Raw genomic sequence first — 16,690 nt, 5'->3', positions numbered from 1 at the left:
CTGCAACAAAAACAGTACCGCATGGTTTATCTTTTACCCAAGACGAGTTACTGCATAGTTGAAGGTTTCATGTTTACCTGCAGTACCGCACTGGGTGAGGCCAGGTGTGCACAACCACAAGGTCCTTGAAAACGTTCAGAGCCGCATCACTAGGCTGGTCCCCTCCCCCAGGCTGCCCTCTGGGGGGCGTCTCCAACTACTTAACATTCCAAAGATGTTTTTTATTATTATTAATATTACACCATTTATCAGCTTACTAACCGTTCGGTCGGTCGGTCTGTTCTTTGTTACCACCTCCAGTGTCCTGGAAATAAACAGCTGACAGCTTTGTCGACTATCCTTGGTCAAGTTGCCTTACTGTTTATTATTGTTGTTTACCTGCGCAGTCTCGGCCTACGTGTACCATATACAGTACAACACCTACATTGAGTATATTCACACTGAACTGTATAACTGTATAGTTTATAAACGTGCTCATCCAATTGAAATATTACCATAGCACTCGGAGAAAACCTTCTGTTTGATGGGTCACACCAGATAACACCCCTATCACATCTGACCCGGGCCAGGAATCGAACCCTGAACATTTAAATAACAGGCCACCGCTGTACCACAAACAGGAGACATCATAGTGACATAATTACGACGTTCAAGATTAAAAAATAAAAACAATTCAACACCCAAATTATTTTTACAGTAAAACAAACAGAGCCGAGAGGACGCCCAGAGCTGAGCCAAGACCTGTGTTACAACATTACAAAGCACTTCTTCACACACCATGGAGGCCGCGGTGGATCCTCAGTGTTATTGATTCAGCAACTGTGTAAAGCTTTGAGGAACGTTATGGTGTTCACAGGAGGGCGGTAGAACAGGAAGAACAAAATAACATCAATATAGGTGAGTAATGGAAACCTGAGCATAAATTCGTAACTGGATAAATTCGTAATTGGATAACGAAAACAAGATAATGTTCCTATTTTTTGTATGGAGAAATGGAAGACTTAAAAAATAGTATAGCTAACTATTCCCTAATTTACGGTACAGGAAATAGTAAAATGTCCCCACGCTGAAATACTCCAAAGATTAAAATATTCAAAGCAATTTGTGTGTGTGTGTGGGGGTCCTGTACTGGGCGTCTTGACATACTGTTTCTACTTGGTGTTCCCTCCCAGGCTGACCCCTCGGTGATAATGTACTGTATCATACTCAACAGCGTGGCAAGTACTCATAACACGCAAGGCAATAAAGTATGTGTTTAAGTACTTGATGACTCTGTACTCTTCAACACCCAATATAGTACTCAGTAGAGGGTAGAGTACGAACAACATCCTAAACAATAAATCGCAATACTGTGGTGATTCTTAAGGACTGGTGATACACATTCATCGTGTGTTGAGTGTTTTGGAGCGGAGTAAAAAATATGATATACAGACACACGTGAGTTATACCTTCCAGATACCTTTAATACATCACACTAACCTAACCTAACCTAACCTACTGTATTTATGTGAAGTTATACGTGTATAAATACGTAATAAAATAATAATACAACAAACTACACGAATAATTGTATATATTTCTCGTACTATCAGAAATTATGAATGGCAGTCATTGACGAAATTAGTTCATTCACCTGTATTTATTTTTTCGTTAAGTATTATAAATTTTGTCCGGTATCTATGAAGACTTTAATGTACAGTTGTGTCTTTTAGTATTACTCTACCTGTTCTCTACACATAAGGAACAACTGAAATTAACACTGGGGGTCATTTCACCTAGCACCTGTCATCCCCTGATATAAACTAGCAATTATATATATCTTCAGCTACTTACACCCAGGCTAGTTGACGTGAAGGAGCAGGGAGGTGGAAGGATAAGACACCTGTTGCTATTGGTGAGTTAATGCGCGGACAGGCAAGGAGGCGAGCACAGCACCACACACTACCGTCACTGCCGACACCACCAGTAGTACTGAGTGACTGACACCAACACCACCACTACCACCACCACGGCCTCGCGCGGCACACTATCTCCTGCCTCCCTGTGGCCTGGCATGAGAGAAGAGTTCTCCTCACCCCACCCGCCCCCCTCCCTCCCTCCCTCCCTCCCTCCCCGCCACTGTCCTGCCCCTCTCTCTCTTCCTGTTTTATTTTCTCCCTCTCCCTTTCCTCATCAAACAAACATTTCCAACAGATTCCCACCTACTTCCCACTCATCTCCCCACTCACTCTGCCCCCATCACCCCCCTCCCTACCTCTTCCCTGTCCCCATCCCTCCCTCCGCCTCCCACCACCCCTATATCCCCCTTCACTCCCCACCAACCCCTACATCCCCCCCTCCCGACCGTGAGTGAGTGAGTGAGTGCGTTGTCCCCCTCCTTCTCTCCCACGCCCGTCAGTATAGGCCAGCCCTGACACAAGGTCCTGTCACTACTTATGGCCTTGTTCAGGTCGGGATATCACCTATCGGATCCTGCTGACAGAGCGCTAATGAACCGGATCACCTGATGATTAGCCCCGGCCCCAGCTTATTTCACCTGGTGATTTAAACACACTAACCTAACCTAACTTAATCTAACCCCACTGTTTGATCAGGTGAAATAAACTGGGGTGGTTAATCTTCAGGTGACCCCAATAACAGTAGAGTGGCCTTAAGTAATGTTCATCTGATATCGTTTAGGAAATCACTCACTTGTGTTTACACCTGTACATAGAGACTACAGGTATACAAACGATGCTCCCATAGACACTACAGTCACATAAACAATGTATATACAGTAGACAGTGCAGCCAGGTATACACAGTTAATTAGTCATTTCAATCATTACACCTGAAAGAAAATAATCCCTCAAGCAGAATACATCAATCAGAATTTTACAGACCAGATGAATGAATTACTTTATTGTTGTTGATGAAAGAAATGCTTTTAATGACGTAATGAATGAATGAAAAACTTTTAATGAAGTGAAAGGAATACTTTATCAAGGTGATAAAAGTAATACTGCCTTCAATTAACCCTTATAAAGTCGAGCTATTTACTTAAAACTGTTATTTAAGTGCACTAAATACTTATACACAAACTAAAGTACTTACTAACTACCACCTTAAGTAATTCCTCATAAGGCTTAATTAGTCAACTTTAGGATATAAGAGTATAATGAAAAATATTATCACACTCAAAGGCTGTCATTATATTTCAAAGGCTTGTTATTATACTCGTGTTTTAATACATAGAGGCTAGGCATTATAGTTACTGGGTTAAAATAATACTCAAGGTTTGTTATCATACAAGGGTCTTATCATACTTTATGGGTTATAATGCTCAAAACTCTTATCATACTACAGGAGTTTTATTAATAATCAAGGGTCTTTTATCATACTCCCTAGTTTATAACGCTCAAGGTTTCTTTTTTTATTATACTCCAAGGATTATTTTAGTACTTAGGTGAATTATTAAAGCACTTGAGTGAATTTTTAAAGAACTTGAATAATTTATCAGGATCCAAATCGACTCCAGGGGTAACGCTACTTTTTGGTAGGACTGTACATACGCATATAAGCACATACCTACATAGATGAATACGCAAATATACATACTGTACACACACACACACATATATATACTCACGTAGATACACATACATACATACATACATACATATACGCACAGACACTCAACCGTCACAATAAGTAACAAAAAAACAAAACCAGATTCTTTAGTCTTCGAGAAACAATTATCGATCTTGTCCTGCCTAAAGCAATACCATGACTAGCATTTTATTCCCCCACACACACACTACAGGCTTTATGTTAACTCATTATAAGGGTGAAGTTACCTTAATCTCCCTTAACCCATCCAGGTACTCTCCCTTAATCCACCCAGGTAGGTAATTGTAGGGTCAATTTATCTGTTGTTGTTGTTTTGTTGTTTTTGTTGTTGTTGATGATGTAACAGGTTAGAGGTATACAAGGTAACAATATAACAGGTAGAGGTATACAAGGTAACAATATAAACTTAGTAATGTGGTTTTGTGTTTATAAAATGAAGTCGTATCGTTTATATTTAAATAATAGATTTATATAGTGATTACACACATATATACACACAAACATACAAACACACACATAACCACACCCCCACACACATACAACACCCCCCCCCTCCCCCCACACACACACACGGGCTGGATTAGGTTAGGTGAATCATCCTCACAGTCATAACCAAGAGCGAGATAATTACAGGTATGCAGTTAATTTCTTCCCAATTAATTTACCTGGAATGTGACGTCAATACCTGGATGACTTACGGGTTCTTTCACCTTCAGATACTAACTCCTCTTAATCACACAAACTACCTTACCTTACAATACTGTATTCCCGAATTTACATATGACGAAAATACATTGCTATTATTTTATTTATTTTTTTGTTAGATGTACAATAGCCGTAAAAGGTCTATTATTATTGTTTTACTATTGTTTTGTCATGGGTTATGTTACACAGGTATGGTCGTCTTAGTGTTCAATATCATGCACACCTTGATTGTTGTACACCTGTGAATGTTATACGGGAGACTACTAGTGTTATGCTTTGTTGTCGTTATTGTTATTATTATTGTTACTACTGTTGTTGTTATTGTGGTAATTATTATTATCGTTATCATCACCATCCTCCTCCTCATTATTACTATTATCATCATTAACTATTCTTATTATTATATCGGAAGAGGAGGTTAGGTTAGGTTGTGGTATTGCCTACAAGACACCAACCAGCTTGAATTGCCACCTAAGTCGAGTGCAATACATGTACCGTGATTCTTAAGGCAGTAAATGTATCTATAAATTCTCACTAAACTTAAGCACAATAAATCAATGAACTCAGATGACGTTCAGAACGCAGCAAAAGTCTCAATGATTTCCTAAACTGGTTAAACTCAAGTCAATTTCAAGGTTAATCTGCGTCAGCCGCTCGTCCTAGCCCACCTGTCGAGGCATCTGGCAACTCATGACGTAATAATGTAAACAAACGGACGTCAAAACTTTGTGTGGTTTGTTTACACTTGATCATCATCCTGATAAAAATAAAATGATAAGGATAAGAAAAAGTTGATTAGAAACTTAGTGTACTGTTGTGTTTACCTGGGTTGAGTACAGGTATGAGATAATTACAGGTGTTGAGGCTACACAATGAGGTAATATACTACAAGAAGCTAGTGAGGTGTGACTATTTGGCTACTAAGAGTCCTACAGTTCTCTTCTGTGACTTATTAAGCTTTCCGATGTAGCTTCAACAACTAGGACCACCCCCCCCCCCGCCCCCGTGACCTGACCTAAGACATGTGAAGGTCAGTGTTTAATTAAGGTCAATTACTTTTTTTGTGGGGTCATTTCACTGATACGTTTGTTTTCATATGTAGAGTATAAACCCAACTAGAACAAGGAACAGCTGTGTGTGTGTGTGTGTGTGTGTGTGTATGTGTATGTGTATGTGTGTGTGTGTGTGTGTGTGTGTGTGTGTGTAAGCCATAACTTTATTAAGTAGTCCACACGAACCAGCTTAATTTAATCTAACCATAATTGAGTTGATTAGTTATGGTTAATAACAGATCAAAGCGGCAGAGATATGCTGAACATTTACCCTTATGGTGGATTGTGGTTGATTGAGGGAGATAGTGTGGCTGAATGACCGTCACACACACACACACACACACACACACACACACACAGCATCAGCCTTTTTGATAAAACTTTAAAAAAAAAATAAAAAAAATAAAAAAATCAACCATTTGGGACTGAAACATCTGCCCAGAGAACCAAGACTAGGAGATAATTACCATCCCATCCCAGACTTCCGGAGACACGCCACCTGCTCACCTACACACAAAGAAAGAACTCAGTCAAGACGAGGGATGTGAAAATAAAGACTATCAGTAAATTATATATCTCTTCCTGCTGGCCCGTGTCGGATCCTAGGCGGCAAAGGGTAGTCCTCACGTCTTGTATAAACTGTTACCCTGGGTTACTTGTGTATGTGAGTCTCCCCCATTGCTGTCTGTCTGGTCATAAATTTGCACCATTCATGACATTTGATTGAGATATGAGGTTTTTTTTTTTTTTACACGTGATAATCCCGACTCTCTTACCTGCCTGTGTTTACCTATGAATCTTATCACACCTGTTTTTATGCATTTTTCATTAGTGTGATATTGTTGCCACATCCATTTAAATGCTGTTATCTGCCACAAACCCACCTACCCACCCACCCACCCATCCACACAGCAACTCCATTCCTCTTCTCTCTACTCACACTTCATCTCTAACTCCTCCTCCTCCTCCACCACACCCGCACCTCCATCTCCTCCACCATCACCACCACTAGACAGACAGACAGACAGACAGACCACAGACAGACAGACAGACAGACAGACAGACACAGAACACAGAATATGTTATATTTTTAGCAAAATCGGTTATTTTGCAAAATTCCCAGCATGCATAGTGGTAATATTGCGAAATAACTTACAAACTAGCTAAACAACGTTCACAAAATATGAACAGGACCACTAGATTGTGTATCAATCTATACGAGCCATCCTAACCTAACCTAACCTAACCTAACCTAACCTAACCTAACCTAACCTAACCTAACCTAACCTAACCAAACCTAACAGAGAGACGAACAACACTCAACACTATAATCATTTACTCATAGATCAAACAGTAACGTCACACACACACCTAGATGGGTCACCAGATAAACACAAACAGCCAATTAGAGACCAACTCGTTAAATTACATCCTTCTGGGGGTAGTTTCCTCATTAAACTCTCCTCATCACTCCCTCATGGGCCACTCCTTCTCCGTGTTCAGTCTCATTTTACTGACTTATTAGAAGCGATTAAATTATTGGTCGACCTTGTTGCCAGTTCTCCCAGAATTTATGCCCCACACGTGTACAATATGTTTTACACACACACACACACACACTTACACAACACGTACTGCCTACAAACTTACACAACCATCACTACTACACACACACACACACTATTATTACCCCTCACATAACAAACCTAATAACACATCAGAGGTCCAAGGTCATAAAAGGTCACTACAGCACCATTTAAAAGACCTAATTGTCATCTACTTCCCTACAGGTGTGACAGGTAAATTACTTTAGCCAATATTCACTCTTAAAATATCCTCAAGCTTCACTTATAATACATCAAAGAACCGGAGGAGCTTCATTTACATACTAATTTACCCTTATTACGAAAACGACTGATTTTTCCTGGTAATTTGAGTCTAACTACTCGGGTAATTAATGCTCTTATTCCCTTCATTAGGCTGATGATGATGATGCTAGGAATTTATTGTAGATTATATTGTGTTAAGTATATATTTTTTTCTTGTCTGAGAGGTGGGGGGCCAGGGTTTAATTTTATTGTAGATAGAAAGATAGGACACCGTGAATAGATAGATAGACAGATACCGTGGATAGATTACATAGACGATATAGATAGATTAGATATATAGATAAGATAGATTAGATAAGAAAAATAAGAATACACACATTTTTTTCCCCGACTCTTGTAAACAACGAATGACTAGTGTGGTCGAGCGCTAATTTTATGCCCAAATCCTGTTTACAAATGTTTACAGCTCATGGTAAATTATCCAGGGTAAATATTATCTCTAAGGGGACTATAAAGCACTACAAAAGGACCTTTTATCAGCATCGTGTTTGGCTCTCAAGAAGACTACTGAGAATGCAACTCTGAGGAATGGATGAGGGTGATAACTTGGTCAGGTCAGGTCAGGTCAAGGCTTACATTTCTTGATGTGATTGGTGAGCCATCAGTTGTCCCATTTTATTCCTAGTACCACATTTTCCTACATCTTTTAAAACTGACAGCGAACTGAACTTCTCGGAACATTGTCAAAAAAAAGTTGATTCTTACTAACCAACTGGTGGGGTTAATACGAAAGCCTTATATATATATATATATTTAGATGACCCGTGTTTAATAAGGCTTCTCAAAACTATAATGCCCCCTTATTTAGAACATTATAATTCTGATTATTTTTTTTCCCGAGATGGACAACTGGCGCCACCACTCAGAAACCTAACTCATCAAAGGGCTATGGGAACCTAACCTAACCTAACTTAACCTAACCTAACTTAACCTAACCTAACCTAACCTAACCTAATCTGACAGGACATTACTCAATCAGATAAATAATATATACAGTATAAGATAAACTGGAGCTAGTGGATGGCAGCCCCTATAGAAATCACAAAAGAGGGGAGGTCAGGTCAGGTCAGGTCAGGTCAGGTCATACTTGCCACCAATTGCCTGACCAGAGAGGGAGGGTGAGGGGAGAGGAGAGGAGGGGAGAGGAAAAAAATTTAAAGTGCTGAGAAGTTGAGTGTCATGGTATTTCCTCCCCTCGGGCTGAAATTCCCTCGGCATTTCCCCTCAAAAGTTCCTTCTGTTTATCCATCCTTCAAGTGTCTTTCCCTCTGTTTCATTCTTTCGTCTTTATTACCCATCTTCCTCTTCCTATTATCTCTTTCGACGTCACTGTTTCTCTCTCTTTCTCCCTCTCTCCTTTTCTCATATCTCCATTTTCTTCTCCTCCTTCTTCCCTTCCCTTCCTCCTCCCTCCTGCGTTATTCTCTTCCTTTTCCCTACATTCTCCTTTCCGTTACCTACCTCACTCCTCTTTCCTCTCTTCCTTCCCTATTCTCCTTTTCCTTCCTTCACGTTCAAATACGTCAGTAAAAAACAAAACGAAATAAAACGAGACAAGACGAAATAATAAAGAAACACAAATACGAAAAAACACACAAGAAAAACACGAAAATAATAAGAAAAAAAAAACAAGAGACGAAAAAAACAGGAAACAAAATGAAAATAAGACAGGAAAAAATTATCACTGTAGCAAATTGGGTTTTATTAACTGTCCATCTATCTGTCTGTCTGTCTGTGTTTGAGGTGACTAGTGAAATGGCCTCAGTCATAATGGACAGGTCAAATCAGGTCAGGGCCTATCATATCAGAGGTTCACCTAATCTGCAATCCTGTCTGTCTGTCTGTCTGTCTGTCGTGTCTGTCATGTCTGTCTGTCTGTCTGTCTGTCTGTCGTGTCTGTCATGTCTGTCTGTCTGTCTGTCTGTCGTGTCTGTCATGTCTGTCTGTCGTAACACTACACGTTCACCACCTTAGGAATCCACTCAAGCATTTGACAAGTGAACGTTTCAAGGATCCTGAAGCAGTCATTCTTATTTATGACGATGGAGGAGGGGTGGTAGAGGGGTGGGTGAGGTGGTGGTGTGTGGGTGTGTGGGGTGGGTGAGGGTGGTAGAGTGGTGGGTGGAGGGTGGTAGTGTGTGGTTGGAGGGTGGTAGAGACTGTGGGTGGAGGGTGATAGCGAGTGTGGGTGGAGGGTGGGAGTGTGTGGGTGGAGGGTGGTAGAGGGTGTGGGGGGTGGTAGCGACTGTGGGTGGAGGGTGGTAGAGACTGTGGGTAGAGGGTGGTAGAGAGTGTGGGTGAAGAAGGGGTTAGTTAGAAAGTGTATGGGTGGAGTAATGACAAATGAATGTGGGTGGAAGGTAACCATATCTCGGCTGAACTAAACTAAACAAGGGTTCGAAACAAAGACCCACACACAAGACAACACTCACCCCAAGCAAGTCTCTTAAACACTCAATAAAACATCTAAGGAAACATTATCTTTAAACCTCCAAACAATAAAACTCAAATTAAACCATTTAACACCATTTAACACCACAAACGTTCTAACACCAACAAACTAATACGGTAAAAAACCCAAAAAAAAACAAAAAACAATCATGAATCCACAATGGCGTTCGTGGAAGAATACGACTTGATCCAACTTTATGTTATCCGACTTGCACGAACGTAAACAAAGATGATTGAACGCGCGTGGGTAAGTAAACAAAAGTGGCTCGTGGTATGAGGGGTGATTTTAAAGGTCAAAGGTCTAGGATCGTCACTACGCTGAACAGTATACGCCACTCACTCACTCACTCACTCACCCCACACACTCATCACTCATCACACACACACACACACCCTTTACTTTTTTCTTCTCATTATATTTTTTTCATCCTCTCCCCTCTCCTCTTCCATCATCCTCCACTCCCCTTCCCATCGTCCATACTCCCCCCCTCCTCATCCATAGCCCCCCTACCTCCCCTCATCCATAGCCCTCCTCCCCTTATCCATAGCCCCTCCTCTCCCCTCATCCATAGCCCCCTCCTCTCCCCTTTATCCATAGCCCCTACTTCCTCCCCTCATCCATAGGCCAGCCCCTCCTCTCCCCTCATCCATAGGCCTCCTCCTCTCCCCTCATCCATAGCCCCTACTCTCCTCTCATCCATGCCCCTACTCTCCCTCATCCATAGCCCCTACTCCCTCACATCCATAGCCCCCTACTCTCCCTCATCCATAGGCCCTCCTCTCCCCTCATCCATAGCCCTCACTCTCCTCCCTCATCCATAGCCCCCATCCCCCTCATCCAGCTCCCCTACTCTCCCTCATCCATAGCCCTCTCCTCTCCCCTCATCCATAGTCCCTCCTCTCCCCTTATCCATAAATTCCTCTACCTCTCATCCATAGCCCCCTACTCTCCCCTCAACCATAGCCCCTACTCTCCCCTCATCCATAGCCCCTCCTGACTGACAAGGAAGCCTGAACCAGTGTCCTTGCTACTTGATGCAGCAACTGACCATCATCACAACGACCCTCCTGCTTTCTAGGTGTGCCCCTCCCACCCCCTCTCAACACACATCCCCTTTCCCTACACCATTCCCTCCTTACACTTATCCTGCCCTACTAACACCCCTCCCTTCCCCTCCCTCTTCCTCACTCTCCTTCCCCCTCCCTCTCCCTCACTCTCTCTCTCCTTCCCTCCTTCTTCTTACTCTCCCTACCCCAATCTTTACTTTATCTTTACCACTCCTCTTACTTTTCGTTCTCCTTTCGTCTCTACCTTCCCTTTTAATTCCCTTTATTATTATCTTTCCCTCTTCTCTTAATTACCTCCTCCTTCCCTTCCTCTACCTCTCCCATCTAACTTCCACCCCCTCTCTCTCCCCCTTCCTCCCTCCCCTCCCCTCTCACTCACCCCTTCCCGTCAGTTTCAAGGTCTGACCGGTTTGTTTGTAAATAAGAATGACGTCATAGCGTTCGTACAGCCGTGAGAAAATCCGTGACGTTAACCTCAGAGTAGATAATCCTCTTTCAAGAACGACCACACCTACAAGAACGACTGAAATGACATACAATTAAACACTAAAATACTCAATAAAATACAAATGTCATCTAATTAACAACAAGACTCTTACCTGGTGAAGTTTTATTCGGGATATTAATTAAGGTAAGATTATTTTTTAAAGTTTTTCATTTCGTTTATATTTATGCTTCACTAAGTTGACAGTGTTATGAAGTGGTCTATATGTTTCCTATACTGGTGTCTATAACCAAACTATAACTGCTTAATTTAACTTCACAATACACAATCATAATTTACTGATTAACAAAACCCATAACTAAAATACAACAAACGTTCACAAATACACAAAACGTTAATGGATTACACAAAAAAAACGTTTATTCCAGGTGACAGAAGAAAACGTTTGGTGTGTGTGTGTGTGTGTGTGTGTGTGTGTGTGTGTGTGTGTGTGTTATTTTGCTTGGCTACGTACTGCTACAACAACAAAATTACCTACACTACAATCTTCTTTATCTAGACCACAACATCACCTATGCTAATAAAATACAAATAACAACCTCTTATTTATACAACAATAATCTTCACAATCAATATCAAACATGGCGTCACTATAAACTAACATGGCGTCACTATAAACAAACATGGCGTCACTATAAACTAACATGGCGTCACTATAAACTAACATGGCGTCACTATAAACAAACATGGCGTCATTATAAACTAACATGGCGTCACTATAAACTAACATGGCGTCACTATAAAACAAACATGGCGTCACTATAAAACAAAACATGGCGTCACTATAAACTAACATGGTGTCAATACTATAAACGCCATCATGGCGTCACTATAAACTAACATATGTCACTATAAACCAACATGGCGTCACTATAAACAAACATGGCGTCACTATAAACAAACATGGCGTCACTATAAACTAACATGGCGTCACTATAAACTAACATGGCGTCACTATAAACTAACATGGCGTCACTATAAACTAACATGGCGTCACTATAAACTAACATCCTTGTAAATAATTCCTTTCATCATCTTATCCATGTACTCTTCGTGGACCCATCCCCCATTTCCCTGCTTCCATTTCACCATTTCCTTACTCCGTCGTGCACCGTGTCCTCCTCACCACAGTAAGTAGGAAACGTCACCTAGCCAAGAGGTATTACGTTACGCCAGTCATGTCTTCCTTCTTGGGAGTGAGGGGTGGAGATGGTGAGGTAAACACTGTGAGGAGGGAGGAAGGAGGGAGGAGGAAGAAGGAAGGAGGAGGAGGAGGAAAAAAGGAAGGAAACAATGAAGGAGGAAGCAGGAGGAGGATGGAAAGAGGAGAGTGAATCTTCTTCCCTCATGTTTCACAAACGCGTGGAGGGACGAGCGACAGTGCACGATCAGCCTCAAGACTAACTCCCAAATTCTCAGCTATGGAAATGCACAAGGGACGAACACACACACACACACACACACGAAAATGAACAATATATTTGAAGTTCGTGGTTCAGTTGTATTTGACAGTATTTAAATCAGTAACTTTTGCAATTCGTGAAATCCTTGACATTTTCGTGACAAGAATTCGTTTACAATTTGTTTCTCGGTGTATATGAGTATTTTGGAGAATTGTCTTTATAAAATTCACAAATTCTTAAAAGGGATTAAAATCACGGCAAGATGAGGAAGAATTTGCCTGAGGTTTGCGAGAATGAGTGTGGCTTCTTGTCTGGCTTCGGGTTGAGGTCCTCTCTCATAAGTATCCGCTAAACCTTTCTCCTAACTGGGGCCACAAGAACACCCAGCTGTGATAAACATATCTTCGGTGTTAATTCGACGATAGATAGACAGTCAAATTAATGCCGTACCTTAATAGAGCCAGTCGATAACATATTAATAATTCAAGAGGCCAATTAATGTATTAAACTTTAGCTTATCACCTCCAGGTTGCGTTCTGGTAGTTTATCATTAGGCGAGAGACGCTGGAGGGACTAATTTTCTGGTGATTCCAATTAAGGTATAAAACTTGAGGATCCCACGTGAGGTGATGGTGTCAGGCAGGTAATGTGTGTAGCAGCGGGTAGTGAGCCTGACCACTTGGCTCACACGGATTAGAACTATTACAAATATGAAAACCAAGACAAGATGGACTCAGTGTCATGTGAGAAGGTGGGGAGAGATGACCATCATGTGTAAGACTGTATTGATACTCTTATGGGAGTTACGCCTGGCGAAGGTTCACCTGTCTTCTCCCAGTAGTGGCGACTTTTTGTGCCAATGCCATTTGTGATATAAGGATGTTAGTACAGGAATAATTATAAATGTATATAAGAATTTTAAGAAACGTTGTTTACACTGATAAGGTCGGTTTCTATTAACGAGTTGATACCTTTCTGTAATTGCTGCACGTGAAGTTTCCAAAAGTTCGTATATTTGGTTAAATAGCGTAGAAATTATATTACTGAATTGGCAACTTAACTACAACGAGGACTGCCACAAGATTCTCACTCAAATTTTCTTTATTATTTAAGCAAATATAAGAACATTTGGAAACTTCTCATGATCTTAAATAACAATGAATTGTTTATTATTAAAAAAATCTACCTTTGGATTGTTTAATATTTAATCTGACAGTAATGCAGCTGAAAATAGATCCACCAATCACAATCACCTTTACATACAACCTTACTTCACCATTTATTGTCAGGTAAAATTGCCAGTACGAGACTCAGGTTGGGGTAGCTGGACCTTTGGCTGACTGTACGAGGACTATATGACCTAGATGCTCTTATTTGCCGCTAAAATGCCAAAAACAAATTGTGTGGCGAACTGTTTCAATAAAGGGAACGCCTTCATTAGGGTTCTGTGTGTACCAGACGATCATAATTTTTTTGGAAAAGTCTGATAAGTAATGAAACTAAAAGGAACGAATTTAAACGGACCACCGCTTACAGCTTGCATTTTTCGAGACCAAAAGCAATATTTAATTAGTGGTCTAGCGATATTTCCGTGGTTAGCTGACTGGTTCTTGGCGAGTGGTGAATACAGACTAAAAGGCTAACTGGTAATAACGCAAGACATTTATCACACCCAGCAGCACAGATATAAACTAGAAATACTATACTTATTTCCAATTTTATTCTGGTGGCAAGGTCGTGTTTGGCCGTCAAGTTGAGATCACGTAAAAGGCATTTCCTCCCGCATTATTAGTAGGTTTATCGAGTAAGAAAAACCTTTTATCTTTTATGTAGAAATTTCGCCAGGTAGCTGTTAAGGCCGTACAACGCTCATCAAGTATTACGATAGTTATTACGAACTGTTCGATCTAAGGATTTCGATCCTACCTAACCCAGAGCTTTATCTAAAACTAATGTATTTCTCAGGGCTCGTTTAAACGATCAGTCTCGGAGCACGTTTTCGAAGTATGGTAACGAAGCCGTGCTCGGGCAGTGATCGTGTAGACGGCAACACTGAACCACCAACCCTTCCCGGGCAGTTACGTGTGGGAGCCTAACAGTTGTGTGGTCACCTACGTGGGTCCCTGCCACTTAAAAAGTCCCTCATATTTGTATCCGTCCTGGAATTATGTGGACGTACTTTACCCAAGAGTGCGTTGTACATTTCAGGGGTCATGAATGTATCGTTGCACGTCCTGTGTGTCCTCACGCTGCATTTCAGCAAAGATTTGGTTATAAGTACCACACGATTTGTTCCTAACCAGTTTTTCACCCAAACAGTCCGTTTTTTTCCTTCAGTATCATCCCAGCGGCCAAAACACACAACAGGCGACGGACGGCCACACACTGACCGGTAACGATGGTGTGGCAGTTCCGTGTAAACACACCGTCCACTAAACAGTGGTCAGTACCCTGCTCCGACCCCATGCTTCGCCACTGATCCGAGGCGTGCGAGACCACCATACGTGGTAACTGAACGTGTAAACGAGCACTTAAACAATATTTCCACAGCGTATCATATAATATGAACTTCGATTCACCACTTAGTGATCCTAAAATACTTTTCTCGAGAACAAATAAACTATATGATAATAAATGGAAAACCTGGAACACTCACTTGGGGTCTGTGTTGTTTACTTGACGGAGCAGCGACGTGGAGACCTCAACACTCTTCCTCCTCCTGGTATCAAGGGAGTCCATGTCTTAACGAGTAAGTAGTTTTAAGGCCGCACGCTCCACCAAGGCCAAACGGTCCTCTTTGGAAAAATCCTTCATCACATAGGGTATCCAAATGCTGTACGGCCTCTGTGACCACCATGACTTGCCGACACATTCGTCCATGAGCAACGACTGTGGGCTACTGACCTAATCCTAAGTGTCTCGAAACGATTGGTCTTCTATCTCTGTTAGTATCTATTTTAGGTGCTTCAACTGGGGAAGTTATTAAGAAATATTCCTTTGGTTTTACTTTCTACAACAGATGGCTTTTAATAGCTAATAATAAACGTATAACTTAGAAAACTCAACATATGCCTCCTTGCCACCGCCAGTCCGCCATGTGTAAAGCAATGGACGCCTAGTACGAGAGCCAGTCTTTCATTTTATTCTTGAACGCAAGACAACATTTTTTTTAATATTTTTACCACCAATGAATTATTTTGTTTGTTGACGTTAAAATGTTTTTGTCCCGCTAAGTTATTGTATATTAGTTATTAACAGTAACTATCTTGCCCTGGAGCTGGTGTTTTTCACTTTGTAGTTTTTCAATAAATTTCGAATGTTTCAACGTAATTTAAATTTCAAAGTTCTGAATTATCTATGGATGGTTTCCTGTGAATAATATTTTGTTGTTGTATAGATTACGTTAACTTGTATTAGTGTGCTTATGTTTAAGTTTATTTGACGCCATTTTCTTTAAATTGGTTTGTATTATTTTTCTTAACGAATTTGTTTCCCTTTTTTCGTTCGTACTTATTGTAAGGAATATTTTAGTCCTTGTTTTAAATGTATACAATATACGTGTTTCAAGCATTGACCCACTGTGAGGTGAGGCGTTGACCAATTACTGGATGTTACACCCCCCCCCGCCCCCCGGTCAGGCGTGTGTATGCGAGAGAGCTAGTTAAAATATCCTTTACGCATGTCTTTAGTCAATGGTTAAACAGCATAAAAGCAAAACTCATTAGCTTATTTTTATCGTAATTTTCAAAAAGTAAATAATTTTCAAGAAAAAAATCGTCACAAATTTGACACATTGAAGCAAAATTGAATAAATACTGTGGCCCAATTTTGTTTGAAACTTATCGAGGATGAAAGGTTTAATACACAGGGATTTTCTCCAGCCAATCCCGTACATTTTGTTCAACTTAGACACGACTCAGTGCAACCTCCGCTGAACAGAACCTGTGGTGGAGGAACAGAACTTGGGGGGTAGATGAAATTCTACACAAAGGAATAAATAAACGCGCCG

General features: G+C 40.9%; 1 protein-coding gene across 2 annotated transcripts in view; it reads right to left on the bottom strand.

The window, feature by feature from the left end:
* The window catches only part of LOC121860053 (phospholipid phosphatase 2-like), a 63,756-nt gene extending 61,737 nt beyond the window's left edge, over positions 1–2,019 (bottom strand). For both annotated transcript variants that reach the window (XM_042357063.1, XM_042357064.1), the window contains exon 1: positions 1,834–2,019. The gene's annotated coding sequence lies outside the window, so the exon portion shown is untranslated. The remainder of the gene's footprint in view (positions 1–1,833) is intronic.
* Between the last annotated feature and the right edge of the window lie 14,671 nt (positions 2,020–16,690).

The sequence above is a fragment of the Homarus americanus genome, unplaced genomic scaffold (genome assembly GCF_018991925.1).
Source record: "Homarus americanus isolate GMGI-L3 unplaced genomic scaffold, GMGI_Hamer_2.0 scaffold41643, whole genome shotgun sequence".
Classification (NCBI taxonomy): Eukaryota; Metazoa; Arthropoda; class Malacostraca; order Decapoda; family Nephropidae; genus Homarus; species Homarus americanus.
The sequence above is the reverse complement of the archived record's forward strand: the minus strand, read 5'-3'. Positions and strand labels throughout refer to the sequence as shown.